The sequence below is a fragment of the Lissotriton vulgaris genome, chromosome 9 (genome assembly GCF_964263255.1).
Source record: "Lissotriton vulgaris chromosome 9, aLisVul1.2, whole genome shotgun sequence".
Classification (NCBI taxonomy): Eukaryota; Metazoa; Chordata; class Amphibia; order Caudata; family Salamandridae; genus Lissotriton; species Lissotriton vulgaris.
The window spans coordinates 782,431,255-782,449,305 of NC_141697.1; positions in this window are offsets into that span (position 1 = coordinate 782,431,255).

Consider the following 18,051-nt stretch of genomic DNA (forward strand, 5'->3'; position numbering starts at 1 on the left):
CTGTTTTCCACCTCATACGGGCCCGAGGCCCAAGCTTTCTGGATGAGGAGGTCCGATCTTTGTAATGAAGGAGCTTCACCACCATCGGTCTAGGGGGGGCGACCAAGCGCTGGTGGGCGAGCCGGCACCCTGTGTGCCAGCTCCAACGTAAAGAAGGGAGTGAGTCCCTCCGGTGCCACCACTGTCCGGAACCAGTCCTCCATGTAGGCCACCGCATCCTCCCCTTCAATTCTTTCCGGCAGGCCTACGACCCGCACGTTGTTCCGCCTATTGCGGCTTTCAGCATCCTCCGCTCGCCGCTCCAACGAGTCCAGCCGGGCCAGAATGTCCGTTATCTTATGTTCCGCGGCCACCACCGCCGGTTTCAGGTCCAATACAGCTGCTCATGGTCCTTAACCTTATCCGCCAACTTGGCATGATCCGCTCTTAGGAGCCCCAGCCCCGTAGAGACCTGCGCAATGTCCTGCTGCAATGCCTCCTTGGTCGAGGTGATGGCATCCAGAATAGCATCCAGGCGCCGATTCAGTCTCTGCTCCTGGTCCATCATCGGCGGGGAGGCCTCGCCAACCTGGGATAGCGCGGCCGAATCCTCCCGGCTCTGCTCCGTGATGGCCGCTCCACCCTCAGCCGCCATCTTAAGTGTCTCTGTTGCAGCTACACGGGCAGGCCCGGACCTCACCAGGTCCCGATAATCTCTACCCAGGGGACGTGCACCTCAGCAACGAACGTGATAGAGAGCCTCTGCAGTGCCCGTAACGCCAGGGACCAAAAGTTCTAGCGCCGTCCGTCCCACTGTCGCCAGAGCCGGGGTGGAGGGGGAGGGGGGGAAGTAGAGACGAGTGCGTGCCCCCAGTACTCCAATCCAATGGTGACCACCAATCTCCCCCGCTCCTCAGGTCCGTGCCAGCAGATCCTGCAACTCCGATCTCGCACAGGCGGGCCACCCCGCCAGCCGATGCCAATTCCGCTCAGTTTCGGTTCAGAGACCATCGACCCTCGCCGCCGCCATTTTCTTCGCACTCCGGGCAACACCTCGGACGTCGTCTGACTAGGTCTCCGTAGGACTAGCGAACTCCAAAGAGGTCTCCTCCGCTCACCAGTGGTTCCCCAACACCTCGCAAACAAGTTGCGCCGACCAAGGGTCGCCCCAGGCGCGGTTTTCAGGAGAAATAGCGGGACCCTGCGCGGAGCTGCAAGCTCACGCCGCCATCCCGATCGGCGTCCAAACCACGCCCCCAACACCATCCTCACTTGACTGCATATCGTCCATTAAATGAAGCTTGCAGCTTCCTGAAGATTGTAGTTTCATTTAAGCAAGTGAGTTGTGGAGGCTGCGCGGTTAATCTTCCCAGTGTCTTGTTTCGGGAATTCAAGTTGAACACAAGCGATGTCAAAGCTAGAATGCGCGGTCCATCAAAAACGCTGCCAAGAGATCACAGTAATGAACTTGTTCCCAACAGCTTGGCAGAGAAACTGACTTGAAAATGAATTGCCCTTTGAAGTTCCATGAGAGAACCAATGAATTTAGTTTAATAAAGATGGAAGCGCCAGGGAAATTAACTTTATAATGTAACCTCCGCACTAGCAAGGGAACAGTGGCTAGTGTCACAGAAATGCAGAACTACAGAGAAAAATCAAAATGACGGCACGTTTTTTTGACGGCACGTTAATTAGGAAACTATAATCTTTACCAGTGTAAAAAACAATTTATTAAAAGCAATACAGTTTAAATTCGCATTCATAAAACAATTATACATTCAAACATATATTAAAAATATATTAAAAAACCAAAGACTCTTTGGTTTTTTAATATATGTTTGAATGTATAATTGTTTTATGAATGCGAATTTAAACTGTATTGCTTTTAATAAATTGTTTTTTACACTGGTAAAGATTATAGTTTCCTAATTAATGTGGTGCTTTCTAGACAGGGTTCCTATACTGACTGTTAGCCTGTATTCGTAAATTATTTGTAAATTATGTGTATGTTATGCTAAAGACTATCTTGTCCTTGACAACGTAGCTACCCTTAGAGCCTTTTGGTTGGGTCAGTCTACGCTGTAGGGTATATACCCCCACCAACTAAGGACTCTTTGTGTTTTTTTGCATATAGATGCCATAACAGACATTGTTGGACAAAGTCACAAAGTAGGAGTCCGATGGGCGCGGATATGGACAGCATATTAAATTCTGCAAATGGATCGAATACAAACTCACCAAATGTTGAGACCAGCGGTGAGGTGCTCTCTCTGTCAACATTCACGGCAAAGTATAGAAAGGTTAAAAAGTCAATTTTTCACAAGTATAAACTTCTTGGGTTTGACGGACCTCAAGTTGAGAGAGAAACAACTGCCATGTGCTCACAGCAAGGTGCTCAGAGTGTAACAATGTACTGCATACGCTTGTTGTCAATGCTGGGTTGGAACCAGACAGGGGTTAAAATATTCACAGCAAACTGGTTTAGTAAACTTCATGGAAGGAACGTGACGCGCCAAGGGCAGGCTGTCCGGTTGGTGGAGGACACTGGTGGGGTTGGGATGGGCATACTTTTCCTTGTGAATGAAGTAGTTTCACTTGAAGTAGTTTCCAGTATACGTAGTTTGTTTCTTCTTTGAAATTTCCTCACCTTATGTAGACTTGTAGCTAGTTCACGCAGGTTTTGTTTTCTTCCAGATCGTCGCCAATGTTAAAAGGATGAATAGTGGTCACTAGGTAAACCAAAGTAGAGGTTTATTGGTAGGTTACAAGATGGTAGTTACAAGTAGATAAGTTGTTACAAGCTGATTCATGGCTAGTTCATGGCCCCACCTGGAGCAGCATCTTTGCTGCTCAGCCCACTCTCTCTGTCATTCCTCTAGTCCACCAGGCACACCAACATTCTACACAGTCATAAGGCACCCCAGAATTCCACACTCACTCATGCATACTGGCTGAGCAGCAGTAAATCTAAGTACAACAGTCTGCTTTAGATCCAAAAAACAAAATGATTATCCCTTTATGGTGCATCTTGCAGTGCCAATTAACACATAACTAAAAGAAGGAGACAGTATCTCACTGGGTTGTAACTTGCTTCAGGGACAGTCAGGACATACCTAGCAAGACTGGCTAAAGAAAGAATTACAAATTCTGTTATTGGTAGAAGGACATCTCTTTTTTCTTGAGAAATAATACCTTCATAGGAGATATGCAGTGTGGGGCTTACCATACTGAATACCATTACCAAGGGACGCAGCATAGATATCATAGAGTAGGGATCAGTGTTATTGTGGTCGATGCCAAGGGACTTACAGGAGGACCAACGCTACATGAGGTACACGGTCCATGGAAAACAGAGGATCAGCATAGCGCAATGCCCATCCCAGTGTTTCAAGATGAAGGTATCAGCCACGCCTGAAGAGAATTGTGAGGCTTTCACCTAAAGTAGGAGATAAAGTGATCTATTTCGCAATTTTAATATGGATGCGCCCCTTCAATTTACTGGGGATGTACCTCCTCTGCAAAATGTTTGCAACACTGTATTTTTTCGATAAATGGGATTTATGTACACATACAAGAGGACAGGTCATAATAGAGCATTTACTGCTAATAACATGTTTCAAGAACTGGCGGAGCTAGCCGGCGTCGATGGCGGACGCGTGAGCTCTCGGCTCCTCACCTAGCCCCGGAATAATCCTGATAATCTATCCTAAATCGTGCCCGAGATGCCATAGCGAGCTCTCATACGCCCGCTGGCACCCCTAGATTCTATTGGGGATCTTTTTGGGCGTTTGCTGGCGAGCCTCTCCGAGTTTTCTGAAGAGCGACTCCTTGCGACTCGGCCCAAGAGGACTGGGCCTGAAGCCGCGCACTATCCTGGAGAGGTGGCCGGGCGACGTCGCCTGACGTGCAGCCTCAGAGTCGGGAGTGGCCGGGCTGACCTCCGACTGAACTAACATCTGGATATATCCTTTGCTGAGGCGACTTCCCGCCCTTTGTCTGTGATTGCCACACGTCTGAACGGCTTATTCCCCCTAGTGGAGGACCATCGGCAGAGAGGACACTGAGCTCCCGAAACACGAGGTGGAACGATCGTCACATTGAAGCGATCACTGATCTGGATCCCCACCGAGGTGACCTGCTATCCCTGCGCCCTCCCGCCACGGTGGAGAGGAGAAAACTGGAGCTGGCGTTGTAGACCTGGCAATACCCTATGTCTAGAGAGTGCGGACCTTGCTGAAGTGATCGGAAGTAGTGAGACTGCCATATCGGGCGCCATCTTGGCTACATCGGAACTTTGGCCCAGACTTGGTATCTAGTGGCAGTGCGTCGCTGGCTGAAACGCCTCCTGTACTTCCCTCGCGGCATGCTGATAGTGAAGTTGCCCCCTTGCCCTGGACCCCTCCGCAGCAGGGACGGAGAATGGGGAAAAACTACGCTGCCCAGGCGAAGCTCTCCTTTGAACGGCGCCGACCGAAAGGGACTGAAGCAACGGCTCCGGAGTCATCCCCGAAGGGGGCCACAGCGACCACCCCAGCATCCACGGAGATCCGGGACATGTTGGCCGCAATGGAAAAGGGCATCCAAGACAGTATTGCGTCTGTGGGCACTAAGATAGACGCTTTGTCCTACCGAATGGACCGCATGGTGGAGCGAGTGGACAAGCATGTGGAGCGCCTGGACATGGCGGAACGCCGGCTCACCGAGGCCGAAGAAGCCCAGACAGAGTGGGACAAAGATAGAAAGCAGTTTGATAGACTTTTGCAAGTTATTCGTGATAAAACAGAGGACTTGGAGGCGCGCTCACGCAGATCCAACATCCGTATCACAGGTGTGGCGGAAACAACGCAGACGGGGAAGATGGAACTCTTCATCGAAAAACTGCTGAAATTACTACTCGGAGAGGAGGCTTTTTCCCCCATGTTCATAATGGAACGAGCCCACCGCACGTTGGGCCCACAACCGCAACCTGGCGCGCCTCCTCGCCCCACTATCGCGAAGCTTCTTAACTACCGCGACAGAGACACTGCTTTGCGCTTGGCGAGGGAGAAGGGCAAACTACAACATGAGAGTATGGACATCTCCCTCTACCCGGACTTTACAGCCAAGGTACAAGAGGAGAGACGGCAGTTCGCGCCGTATAAAAAACAACTTCGTACTCTGGGACTCGACTACGCGATGCTGTACCCTGCCAAGCTTCGCATCAACACAGGAGGGTGATCGTATTTCTTTACGGACCCTAAAGAACTCCAGAAATCCCTAAAGACTTGGACTCGGGAGCGAAAGGAGGCCAGGCAAAGCCAGGAAGACGACGCTGGCTCGGCATCGAATCTGGATGAACAGGACTAGAGGGCCATGGTGGGAGGTTTGGAACTTTTCATCGTGAAGGGGACACTGCAGCCTGGTACCGCTGAGCTACCTCGAAGGGGGAGAAAAAACTGATCTACACGGGTGATAACGGTACCAGGTGGTGGGACATATGCCTCATGTACTGCTGGTGAGGAGGTTGTTATCGCGGATGGGGGGAGGACCGGAGCACAGCTGAATCTCTGGGAGGGCCGGTGGGGTGGGAGGGGGCTTTCATACTTGCTACTAGATGGGCACTACTACACAAGTGGGGCAGGAATGAGGCGCTGCTCAGGACTTTTTATTGAGACTGTTTGTGGTGTTGTGCTTTTTTGGCGCGCTCTGCCCCGGTGCCTTTGGTTGTGCGACTCTCCAGGGAGTTGGTATCGAACTGACGGATTCTCTGCTACTGGAGGGTTGATGTGGGGGATCTTTGGGACCTGTCTGACCTGGTTGGGGGTGGTCGGCTGTGGGTGGGCGAGGGTACAGGGGGTGGGATCGTGGGACTGGACAGTTGGGGGGTGTTATTGCTCTGGGTTGTTTGGGGGGTTTGTTCGTACTGAGTGTGGACTGTTATGTGGAACTGTACCTGTTTGGAAATGCCGGCTGGCGAAGGTGGGATTCACTGTCTCACTGTGTCCGGTTTTGTTCATCCCCGCTGCTTATACGATCACTGAGCACATGCAATGTCTAATGCAGCACTGAACGCACCCATTAGTACCCCGAATAGGCTGAAATTGATGACATGGAATGTTCGGGGTTTGAACGGCTTTCGCAAACTAAGGAAGGTCCTCAGCTATCTCCATAGACACCAAGTCGATCTGGCCTTGCTGCAGGAAACGCACTTGCCGATGGCCAGCAGGATGTTACAGACTAGGGGGTTGGTGGGGAACAAAGTGGCTGCTGGCTTCACAACACACGCTAGGGGGGTGCTAATCTGGGCCAATCCCGCATCAAAACTGAAATTGATCCCCGTACTTGCCGACACGGAGGGCAGGTATGTACTGGCTAGATGTGTGGGGGTGGGTCTTGATCTGCTGGTGGTAAACGTTTATGGCCCCAATTATGACCACCCTGAATTCTATGCAACTCTGTCAGCACTTTGCAGGTCACATGCTCAGCCTGGAATGTTGTGGGGGGGGGATTTCAATTTTGTGTTCGACCCATCCAAGGACCGCTCAGCGGGCCCCACTCGGCGCCCAGTAGCTTCGGCCTCACATATGAAGGCCGAGATGACTAAATTAGACTTGGTGAATGTCTGGAGAGACAAACACCCCACGAAGGGTGGCTTCACGCACTATTCAGCCTTTCACAATGTACACACTAGGGTAGATTACTGGTTGGCGTCTCCCCCGGTCCTTGGTAATATCAGCGCATGCGAGGTCCTCCCGCGCACACTCTCGGACCACTCCCCCATTCTACTACACCTTTCAACTGCTAGGAAGGGGATCCCGGCCTTCACTTGGAGATTCCCCCCTTTTGCGTTGCTAGATGACGCCTTCCGGGGAGAGCTTGCCGAGGATGTAGAACAATACTTCGCTACTAACATGGGGTCGGTAGAGGACTTCTTTACAATTTGGGAGGTGTTTAAGGTGTACATCAGGGGTGAAGCTATGTCAAAGCACTCCAGTGTGCTACGTTCCATCAGGCGGGAGCTCACTGCTCTGGAGAATAGAATAGCGGAACTGGAGGCTAAGCAATTATCGACTCTTAGCACTACAGACGGCCCGGCGCTCACCCCACTTCTATCAGAGTTTCAAATTCTGGCGGATAGAGAAATCCTTTACATGGGCAAGTACGCCACAGCCCGAGTGTATGGCGAAGGGGATAGGCCAGGCACCTTGTTGGCGCGCATGGTTCGGGGCTCTCGATGCCCACTGGTTGTTGAGGAGCTGTGGACTCCGGAGGGTGACACGGTCTCTGAGGAGGAGCTGATACTAGGAACCTTTAGGAGATATTATGCAGAGTTATATCAGTCCAAGACGCAGGGAGTGGAGGGCGAAATGGAAGATTATCTGGACCACATTGCCATGCCGTTTCTCAAGAACTCGGATAGGGAATTTTTGATGGCCCCCTTTCACCAGGATGAAATACTAGAGGCTCTTGCGAGCATGAGATCGGGTAGTGCGCCGGGCTCGGACGGACTTACGGTCGACTTTTATAAAGCCTTCAAAGACATTCTACTCCCACACTTGATTGTCCTCTTTGATGCTATCTGCGAGGACGGCAAGATGCCTCCCACCATGCGCGAAGCGTTGCTCATCACAATACCCAAGCCAGGGAAACCACCAGACCTTTGCGGCTCGTACAGGCCGCTCAGCCTGCTGAACGTAGATGCAAAGATCTATGCCAAAGTCCTGGCCAACCGCCTGGCTTTACTGGTCCCAGAGCTTGTCGCCCCGGAGCAGTCCGGGTTTGTCCCATGCAGAAATTTAACTTACAACATACGCACGGTGCTGGGCACAATGCAACATGTCAAGCAGGAGAACAGCGCACTGGCAATCTTCCTCGACATGGAAAAGGCGTTCGACTCGGTTGAGTGGCCTTTCATGGTTAGGGTGCTGCGAAAGTTAGGCCTAGGCGAACCGTTCCTGCAGAGGATTGGGGCGCTATACCATCGGCCTTCTGCCAGACTACGGCTGGGAGATAGAGTGTCGGAGCCGATATACATTGGCAGGGGCACTCGACAGGGCTGCCCCCTGTCGCCGTTGCTCTACGCACTGGTGGCGGAACCTCTCGCATGCGCTATACGAGAGTACCATAGTCTGGAGGGAATAAGTTTTCCCACATACAAAATTGGGATCTCCACGTACGCGGACGATACGTTATTGTATGTCCGGAACCCGGAATCTAACTTGGCCGCGGTTCTCCGGGAGGTGGTCCGCTTCGGCTCGCTCTCGGGATTGAGAGTGAACTGGGATAAGTCCATTGCTTTTCCCCTCACCCCGGTGACACTGCCATTTGCGATGGAGTATCCGCTACAGTGGTCCTCTGACTCAGTCCGCTATTTGGGCGTCCGCCTGCATACAGATCCCGAAGTCCTAGTTCGGGACAATTACGGAGTGGCTTACAACAAATTGGTTGACGATGTTGATGCCTGGGTCAAACTGCCGCTCTCTCTTCTGGGCAGGATCGCCATAATGAAAATGATAATACTTCCCCGATTCCTGTTCCTTTTCCTCAACTTGCCTGTGGTTCTGTCGAGAGCATTTTTTAAACAACTTACCCAAGTCATGATCCGGCTGGCCTGGGGTGACAAGCAACCAAGAGTGCGATGGACGATCCTGACTCTCCCCTGCGAGATGGGGGGCCTGGGTGCTCCGAATCTAGAGCGTTACTACCGAGTTGCGCAGGCTTCGCACCTGCACTCGTGGATTCACGGGGACGCACGCACCCCGCACCTCATTCTGGAGCGGTTGTTTGCCGACCCGCTTCCTCTGCCTGCCACCATTTGCCTGCCCACTGATTGGTCGATTGGCCGGATGGACTCCCTTAAAGCGACCAATCACGCATGGAACTCCCTGATGCGTTCCCGCGGCTGCGACCTTTTCTACTCCCCATTGATGCCTGTAGAATGGGCCCTCTGGCTGGACCAGTTGGGCGAGAGAGGTGTGGTTAAGGCCCTGCAGACTCTCGGCATAGTGCGGATGGAGGACTTGTTCTCTGATGGCACGTTGAAAACCTGGGACCAACTCGCTACCACGGAGTCGGGCCCTTCCTTGCTACAGAAATTTCAATATCACAGACTCCGTTCTGCGTTTCGGGAGGTGCTGGGCTCAACCATGGAGGAGCCCGAGGAGATCCCGGAACTGACCTATATTATTAAAACCACATCATCTGCAAAGCTAATTTCACAGGTCAACAAGCTGGGAGTGGTGCATCAGCGCTTACAACCATCTAAGGCTAGGGCGGCCTGGCAGGACGATTTGCAAACCCCCATAGACGACGTTATGTGGCGATACTGCTGCTCCAGCATGCGCAAGATTTCCCTAAATGGCAGGCACAGGCTGGTGCATTTCAAATTCCTGCAGCGGGTGTACTATACCCCCGAACGACTGCACCGCTATGGCCTTCGCCCCACTGCAGAGTGCGAGCGTTGCCGTACGCTGGTGGCGGGCTTCTTCCATTTGGCGTGGCTCTGCCCCGGGGTACAGGCATTCTGGGGGGAGGTATTTTCCGAACTTGACCTGATTCTGGGGGAAACTCTGCCCCGCACCCCGGCGCTTGCGCTCCTTGGTTACTCTAAGCCATTGTCCCCTTCCCTGCGCCGGCTGGTAGACATGGCACTGCTGTTGGCTAGGAGGGTGGTTGCGGCCTGTTGGATGCGTGGGCCCCTGCCTGCTAAATCGAGGTGGCTGCGGGACCTACAGTACTGCTGCACCCAAACAGAGCTGTACAGCGACCTATTACCGCCCAGGAGTAGGCCCAAGAATTTCTGGGATCTTTACAAAGAACACTTGCAGAAGGGGGTAGACACTGACTCTGATACTTCCGAAGTGGCTGAGCTCCAGGACTGTGTGGGGGAATTGAGGTTTGAATACATGCATTTCTTCCCCAAGGGGAGGTGATTGGGGTGAGATTAGGGACGGGTGGGGGCTACACCGGGGTTCCGACTCCAAGGCGTGTCCGGGGGCTGCATGGGGGGGACATTCCTTAGAGGTGGGATGGCATGGGACACGTGGCAGGTACACCTTTGGGTACATACGACTGGATGGGGTTTGCAGTCCCACAGACACACTCAGGGGGGAGGGGCGGGAGTTTAGTTGGGGTAGTTCTATCGTCCTTAATTCGATACTAGACCTTTTGGCCGTGATTGCAGTAGGGGATTGCCAGTTGACAATCTGCTCCAATACGCTACTTGTGGAGAGACATTGCACTTGGTTGTACAAGATTAACGACACATGACCACGCCGCCGGGCCTCCGGGATGCTGGCAAAAAGGCTGTGTAAGACTCTTCTCGTTCAATGCTAGCATGTTTGTGGCAATGTATGACATAGTGCACTGTGTAAACGTGAACACCGGGTGATGTCGATGGCTTTGCTTTCAATAAAGGTCTTATAAAAAAAAAAAACATGTTTCAAGAACTGTTTAGATATAGCCCTGACATTGAGAGTGACTAGGTCACTGTAGTATTTAGTGTCTTGCAGCGCCATTCTCGCGCTGTCCCCAGTGCGTGGATATCTCCAATCTTGTGAGTTTAAGGCATTGTTCAAATGTTGTTCCATGATAGGACTCTGAACGGCCCGTGCCAGGATTCTTGTTAACGTTAGTCAGTTGACAGAGATCCTGGTGCGCAGCTGGAGCGCTCGGTCATGGGTGCTGCATTTTACCGAATAAATCTTCAAATGTACTTACCTCCTCGTTTCCTGCCTCATCACTTACTTCAGTCATCAGTTAGTGCAGTTGACAACAGTACCTGAGTGCGTACACTGTACTCCAGCATTTTTCACAAGGCTAAAGCCTGAATGGTATGCCTACATGGCAGACAAACATTTGTACTGCACAGCAGAGTTGCTCAAGGACACATTGTATGTAGGAAAAGAAGGGTGTTCCATGAGCATTAAACTAGGCCCAACAGAAGAAAAATTATTTTAGTCCTGGCTTCAGATCACATGTCTATAGCTGTAGAGACAGGTTTTACCATAAAAATGTGCGAATCATGGTAAAAACGTCTTCAGGACTAACAAAGAAATAAGTGCCAGATGTACAACCCTTTTTTGCGACTGCAAATGGGAGATCCTGCCGTTTTCAACCACAAAAAAATTTAATGGCATGTACAAATGCTATTTTGAGAGTCACTGACTCACAAAATAGCATTTGTGACTGCCGCTATTAGGAAGGGGCGTCGCAAATTGGTGCATCGTACATCTGGCCCTAAGGATATTACCTTTCCATTAAAACTTGTGTATGTGTTGAGAGATGATAAATTATGGTTTTAGACTGCAGTTTGTTAAATATAAAGGAGATATGGATTCATAGATAACTAAAAAAGAGGTTTTAGAAGTTGGGAACTGAGAGGTTTGGGGAGAAAAAATGCCCTCCTTATAAAGTGATATTAGAAAAAAGAGAGGATTGGTAAAAACAGTCTGTCCAGATTGTGAGAATGTGGCTTGGTATATGCTGTAATAATAACAAACACGGAGGGAGTAGGGTCCAAGGGAATATTTAAAGACCAATACACAGTTACAGCCCCTTAAACAAGACACTATATATACAAGAAATAACTGTGGGTCTATGGTAACTACTAACTCTGTATTCACACAGTGTCTATTCTGCTACTTCTTTTGAATTCAGTGAAATACATCGGGACTGATCACAATGTGATATATATTCCCATCAGTTACACACTTTGAACTGCCCTTGTAGTCATCATTTGGGCAATTTCACAAGGTGGTATGTCCACACTGTAGGCAAGAGTATTCTAAATAGTGGTAACTGGAAGCAGTGCTAAACAAAAAACTGTGAGTGAAGGTGCTATTGTTAAAATTGGATAGTGGGTGCACAAGTAGTTTTATTGGAAAGCAGACCACTTCCAAGAGTAAAAACATAAAGTGCAAAGTAACAGTAGTTCATAACAAATATCTACTGCATGTATGGTAGGGTCGACATGTTTCTGCAGTTGATAGACCCTAACGGTATCTCCTGCTTCTTCAGGACCAATAATCTACTTTGCTACTGCTTCAAAAACTGGGTGAGTGTATAACAAAACAAAATATTCAAAAATATTCAAAGATATCACCTGATTTAGTCCTCTCACTACTCCTTTAAGGTGAAACGGATGTCCGCATACAAGAGGTACCATGTAAAGAAGACACATTGAAGAGAAAACAGAGACAGCGAGATAACATATTAATGAAAAAGTTATCTCTCATGAGTTGCATTAAAGTATAATTGCTTATGACTGGTGTGTTTCAAGAACATAACCCAACCCTTTATTATTTGGATTTTCTCTCACTCACCTTGAGTGTGAGAGGCCGGGGCCACTCCTCACCTGGCTACAGCTCAGGAAATTGGGGCACTGCTCTAATAAAAACCATAAAGTCGATAGTGAGAAACTCTGACGACAGCCGCCAACCAAACATTCCGACATTTCCATTCTTGTTAATCAGTCTTATGTTAATGAGGCTAGGAAGTCCTACTGATTATGTACGAAACCATAATCATACTGTCAGTACGTCTCAGAGCACTCGCAAGCCTGCTCAGATTCATTAGAAAATATTGCGAATGTGTATGAGAGGATTAAGTAATTTGTTTTAGATTCCACTCAGTTCTACAAACGCGCTGAACATCGAGAGATGCATCAGGAGGTATTGAACATACCCAAGGCCGGTGCACGAACGCAACTCTCCTAAAGGTACAGCTCAGTATCATATGCAAAGAAATCGCCAGTTACATGGAGCTACTATTGTGCCTACCTATACGTCGGTACTCCAGTCAGGCATCTGCGCTGCTCGGGGAGGTGCCGCGGTGTCGTCCCGCGCCGCATTTAAAGATTAATTGAACCCCATTGGATCACTCGTCGCGTCCATTATGCTGTCCATTAATTAAAGTGGGCATTCTGTACCAATCCAAACGACCCTTATGATGTATGAGGTCAAAGATAACTTTATTGAAAGATATCCTAGTGGTAGCTGTGGAGAGCAGCCTTAAGGCTTAATCTTGAAGGAATGTAAAGCAGCATGTTTTACCAGAATATCACCTCCTGAATGACTAAAGGAAGGAAAACCACAAAGTGTTTATATAAAAATATGTATTTATTAATATAACACTCTCTACTACCCTCTACACGAGGATAGAACGCAAAGCACACAATACTGGATCAATAGAACACTTGTAAGCAGCACAATACACAGCGGGCTCCAGGGTGAAAACGAACCATATACTAAAATAGTGGTATAACAATCATGACTTCACTAGACCCAGTACCAAGAGCATGTAGAATCGCTGGGACATCAAGAAACCATCCAAGGTGAGGCCACAGGAGACCTACGGAGGACGGGTGCAGTGAGGAAACACGACTGAGTGCTCCATACAACTCTATGGGAAAGTAGCGGTTGCAAAGTTAAAGTTTAAGGACCGTTTTAGGAGGACTTCGAGCAAACCCTTCAGAACTTAAAAGTTTAAAGAGCCACCCCCCTGTGGCTATGTAGTATCAGAGTTACCTATCCCAGGGTAGCCGGGTGCATAGTAGGGGTGGGCGGAAGTCGCGGAAGGGACTATCGCTGAGAGGCACGGAGATTGAACCAACCTCCGTGCCTCTCCGCGATATTTCCGTTTCGCGAGGCCACCCGCCGCCCACCGCATACTCGGGAGCCTGCGCATGCGCAGTCTTGGCTAGAAATGCGCATGCGCAGTTTCCATAGATGAAGCCGCGATGGGACAGATTGCGGCGCAATGAGATAAGTTTGATTTAATGTTATGTTTAGCCTTTTAATTTAATTTAATAAGGCGGGCGGGAGGCAGGCGGGAAGCAGGAGACGGGCGGGCATCCAACTTCCGTTCCGCCCGCGAACGGGTGGAAATTTGCCCCATTTTTCCGCCTTCTTTGCGGAAGGCGGAAAGTGCAAATTTACACCCATTCCGTGGGCGGAACGGAAATGTCCGCCCAGCCTTAGTGCATAGGTCTGAAGTGGCGTCTGAAACTCTTGTAGTTCTCTATGGAAGGAAGTGAAGAGGCACTGCTGCCCTGAAGGTGAAAAGGGTTCGGTGAAATTCAGGATGGAGGGAACCTGAAAGCAGAGGGGACAATGCCTGGGTCACTTCAGAGTGACCAGGGGCTCGGTAGACGAATGCCCACTAATGTCGGGTGATTCTGGTGTGAAAAAGGGATGCTTGACTCTCCAGCCACGAGGTCCCGGAGGTGTCGAGGATGGCCAGGAGCCAGAGGTGAGCTGTCCCACAAAGGATGTTGAGTGCTGAGGAGTCGGTTTTCGGCAGAAGCACCAACAAGTCTTGGCAACAGCAAGCCATGCAGGAAGGACAAACAGGTTGCGGTATGGACCAGCAAGGTCCAGGAGACTCTCCAAGCAATGGAGAATCAGGGAACGTCTGGAGCCACAAGGAAAACCCAAAAACAATCAAGTTGACCCTCAGGGGGACCCACAGGCCGAAGGACAAGGAGTCGCGAGGGGACCTCAAGCAAGTTTGCAAAGCACCAGCCCACGGAGCACACGGAGTGAGGAGGCCGGAGTTCTTTGGTGCAAATACTGCTCAGGGTCAGCACTTCATGGGGTCCAATGCACAAGCTCAGGAATTGCCAATAAGCATATGCACTTGCAAATAGACGCGGTGCATCGGGGTTTGGGTTACGCAGCCCCCACGAGGGACACTGGCCTCAAACTCGGTGAGCGGGCAGATTGACCTCAAAAACCTTCAGGAACTCAGCTCCTGTGTTGCTGAAATCTTTGGAGTCCGCAGGAGCTCAGGAGCAGCTACTGGTCAGTTGCGATTTAGGTGCCTGAAAAGCAGGAGAGTGACTCCTTCACTCCAAGGAAGATTCTTCTGTTGTCTTAAATGCTCCACAGGTCCTGCACAGAGTCTGTATGGATTCACGGCACCAACTCGGCTTTGGACAGAAAGGGGGACGAAGTCAAGACCAGTCGATGTCCAGCAAAGTTCAAGGTGTCCAGACGGTTGAAGGTCAGTGGTTTCTTCTTGTAGAATCTTGTCCACGTAAAATCTAATGTCCTGTATCCAGGTAACCCATTTTATACCCACGGGAGAGGGTTGGACAGATTCAGGGGACCCTCCTAGGGGAAGGGCAGGACAGAGGAGTGGCTACACCCATGTCCTTTGTCCAGTTTCGCACCTGAGCAGGCGTCAATGGCTCCCAGGACTGGTTTGAGCTGGACTATGCACAGAGACACCAAATGTGCCCCCAGTGCAGACTTCCAGGCACTCTCAGAGTGCACCAACTCAACCCCAATACACTAAACCCTGTCTGGGAGGTGGTAACACCTCCCTGGGACAGGATGCCTATTGTGCTGCCTTCCTCTGCACAAGCTTGGCTCAGCAGCAGGAGGGCAGAAATGTGTCTCTGGATGGCAGCATCCATTTTCTGCTGTCCGGGTTGAGAAGGCTGGCACCGGGTAGACCGGTGACCCCACGAAGCTAGCTTGTGAAGGGTGGGATCGTACCTCCCACACCAGTTACTGGAGTGGAGGTATGATTCCAAGGCGTTTGATACCAAACACAATATGTTTCTATGCAGCAGTTTTCGAGGTAGCATTTACCTTGAGGTTATAATGCACCTCTACCTATATGTCTGGCTGAGTCACAGACAACCTGGATGAATGGTATTTGAAGGCTGCAGAGGGGCTCTGCTCATACAGGGGCACCCTCTCGCATAAAACCCAGCACCCTGCCTTCAGGATTTGGTAAGTCCTGCAATTGGGGTGACTTATATGTTTCAAGTGTAGTGACGATTAGATATAATGAACCTATATCTAAAGTAAGTGGTGCAAGCACCATTTTACACAGGCTGCAGTAGCAGACCTAGGGCCATATGTATCAAGCTATTTAGCATTCGCAAAGGCCGAAATTCTGCGAATTTCGGCCTTTGCGAATGCTAAATACCTAAATGGTATGTATGAAACATTTTTGCATCAAAATAAGGAATCGCAAAAATTGCTATTCCTTATTTTGCGATTGCACTTAAGGAATCGCAAATTTTGCGATTACTTAAATGCAATGTATCAAAGAAAAAAAATGCAAAAAATGCCATTAAGGAATCGCAAATTACCACCAACTTCTAGTTGGTGGTAAGTTGCGAAATCTTTTAATAATGCTTTTTTCAAACAAACCAAAGGTGCTATATGACGCCCATACATGCCCTTAGGGCATGTATGTGCGCCATATGCCCCCAAATTTATTTTTCAGGGGTGCAGCAGGGTGTTCTTGAGACACCCCTGCACCCTTGAAAAAATTCCGAATTTGCGATTAGCTAATTGCTAATCGCAAATTGCCCCTTCATTCCTATGGGCCTCCTGGCCCATAGAAATGAATGGATAATTTGCGATTAGCAATTTGCTAATCGCAAATTTGGAATGGTAAGGAATCGCTATAAAAAAGCGATTTTGTACATACATACCGTTTTGCGAATTAAAATTCGCTATTTGGAATTCGCAAAACGGAACTATGATACATATGGCCCCTAGAGTTCTATTTTGCATGGCCTCTTGTGGGTGGCATAATATATTCTTGAACCCATGAGAGGCCTCTGGGGTCCCTATGTGCTGGGTAAATGGTGTACCATATACTAGGGACTGATAAGGGTACCCCAGTATCCAATCTGGAGCGTGCCAAAGAACATGTATGTCAATTTAAGGGAGAAAGGAGATAGAGAGGGGTCCTGAATAGCAGGATCCCAGTCAGACTAGTCAAAAACCAGGAAAAGACCAGGCAAAAAGTGGGGGTAACCAGGCAGTCAGATCCTACCTTCCTACACAGATAAATTGATTTCCTTATTAACTTGTGGTTTCCTTAGAGTCTGTTGTGCTAGCTAGCAATACTATATTATCATCTATACCTGTAGAGACAGAGTATTTGTTCTTCTCAGCTGTTTTTAGCTTTAAAGCCATCCACAGAGTGGGAACCTCTTTGCTGGTGGCTTAAGAATACCCTGTCCAGAGTCCCAAGGTCAATGCGCAGGCACTAAAGAGAGACTTTGACCACCTATACCTGGAAAGTGGTAGTGTTGTCTTGCAGTACACAGATAACCTCCTTGTGGCATCTCCATCACTTCAGGCCTGTGAAAAAAGATACTGTAGCTCCGCTGAGCTACCTCAAGGAGAGAGGACACAAAGCCTCATTGTCAAAATTCTAGCAGCGCCCAAAAAAGGTGACTTAGTTGTGTTATGTGATATCCCAAGGTAGACGCTGCCTGTCGCCTGACAGAATAAAATTGATCAAGGGCATTCTGCCCCCTTTCACGAAGAAAGGAACAATGCCCTTCCTGGGTTTGATCAACTATTCCCATGAGTTACCCGAATGCAGATGATGCCATCTTGAGACACTGTACACTAAAAGGTGAACCAAACAACATTCTATGGACTAATGAATTGAAATTAAAAGATACAGTGCGTACTGTGACAGCATGGGGACTGCCTGACTACTAAATGCCCTTCCATCTCTATGTATGAGAGCAAAATGTAATTGCAAATGATGTGGTGTTACAAATGCGGTACTGACACAGCTGGAAAAAAAGACCTGTGACATACTACTATGTGACTTTGCTTTCAGCAGTGACTGGGTGTCAGCAGCTGTGATGGTAGAGAGGACAGCTCCCATTGTGTTGGACTATACTTGTATTGTCTAGATGCCACATTTGGCACAGCTGTTTTTGTCATCTGAAATGACACAACATGTTCCTTCTGGCAGGCATATAGGTTATGAGGTTTCCTTGTTGCCTAACTGTAATATCATAATGAAAAGATGCCCACCTGTTAATTTGGCAACAGTATTACCTGCAATATGTTATTTTGATGAAATCCCTAAGCATGTTGATGTTGAGATTGTAGAAACTGGCACCACACCAAGATCAGACACCATTAGAAAAGGCATACTATGAGTGGTACTCTGATGGTTCCTCTAGCAGACTGATAGATACAAATTACAGAGCAGGGTATGCTATAACAATAGCAGACACCATAGTTAAAAGTGCAGCTCTGCCACCTGGCACATCTTGCTGTAACAAGAGCATGCATCCCAGTTGTGGGGTAAACTGTTAAC